Genomic DNA, 1525 nt, shown 5'->3' on the forward strand with positions numbered 1-1525 from the left:
GCCTTAAGGACTTATGTTGACCGCACTTCTTTGTTTAGGAAGTCGGACGCTTTGTTGTCCTCTATGGCTTCTGTAAAAAGGGTTGGCCTGCTTCAAAGCAAACTTTGGCAGCCTGGATCCGTATGGCTATTTCTGAAGCTTATCTTCATGAAGGCCTACCGGTCCCTCCTTCTCTGAAGGCTCATTCCACTAGGTCTGTGGGTCCTTCGTGGGCAGCTCGACGTGGTGCCTCGGCAGTTCAGATCTGCAAGGCTGCTACGTGGTCTTCTGTCCATACCTTCGTGAGGTATTACAGGTTTGACACCTTCGCCTCTCAGGATGCTTCCTTCGGGCGGCGGATTCTCCTTTCTGCACAGGAGCGTCCCCACCCTTAAAGGATACTGCTTTGGGACATCCCCAAGGTATCCTGTGGATACCCTATGGACCCTGAAGTAGAAAATATGAGATATGGTAAGAACTTACCCTTGTTATCTCTATTTCTACGAAGTCCATAGGGTTCCACAGGACTCCCGCCCTGTCGCACCTGTGCTGCAGATGGGCTTTGCTCTGGTCACCGGTTTTCCGTCTCCCTCTGGTGAGAATGTGATTCTTGTATGTGTCCAGATCTTTGTTCTCTCTCTTCCTTCTCCTCCTCCGGCCTATGGCTTGGTAACTAACTGAGGTGCCTTGGCCCGGGGGCGGGGTATAGGAGGGGGACCTAGTGCATCCTGGGAGGCTGAAAGCTTAACTCTTTGGTGCCCTGCGACTGACGTCACACCTATACCCCAAGGTATCCTGTGGAACCCTATGGACTTCGTAGAAATAGAGATAACAAGGGTAAGTTCTTACCATATCTCATATTATTAATGTATAAGGGCAGTGAATAGGACATAATCATAATGTTCATGTGTAGATATTAGGAACGATCCATATTTAGGAATCATGGTTGAAAAAATTATGATAAAGAATTAAGAATAATAAAAAAGGTTCATAGTTAAAAACAGGTGATCCTTATTTAAAAGGGGGGAGGTCCATATTTAAGAGCGATCCATGATTCAAGAGTGGGGGGAAAAGGGGTTTATTAATAGTCCAAAAACCATTTCAAGTCAGAAGATGTACATGATGATTTCATAGGTGCACTCTAGATCCTTGCTTCCAAATATGTAGCTAATATTCCATTGCATGGACTGAGTGGCCATTGTCACCCTACTGCAGATAACAATACCTACAACATTGGGCATTCCCAGGAGGTCTCCCATCCAGGTACTGACCCAGCCCAATTGTGCTTAGCTTCCAAGATCAGACGAGATTGGGCGTGAGTGCAATGGTAAGGTTGTAGGTAATAGATGATATCTGCAGCTACCAACTCATCCATCATAGGAACGGGGCAATTTCATAGCTCTCACTAAACCTGTTTGGAGCCAGTGTGTTCAGTTGAAATATCCAGAACATTTCACGTCGCGAAAGTTTGTTGCCCAGATTCCCTCCTTCTTTCCCCCAATGTCACTTGCTCTATTGCCTTAAATGTAAGGTCTTCAGGGTTGGA

General features: G+C 46.2%; 1 pseudogene; it reads right to left on the reverse strand.

The window, feature by feature from the left end:
- Positions 1–1201: 1201 nt before the first annotated feature.
- Positions 1202–1320, reverse strand: LOC148473211 (5S ribosomal RNA; annotated as a pseudogene).
- Between the last annotated feature and the right edge of the window lie 205 nt (positions 1321–1525).

Source organism: Taudactylus pleione, unplaced genomic scaffold (genome assembly GCF_031769625.1).
Source record: "Taudactylus pleione unplaced genomic scaffold, aTauple2 ptg000959l, whole genome shotgun sequence".
Lineage (NCBI taxonomy): Eukaryota > Metazoa > Chordata > Amphibia > Anura > Myobatrachidae > Taudactylus > Taudactylus pleione.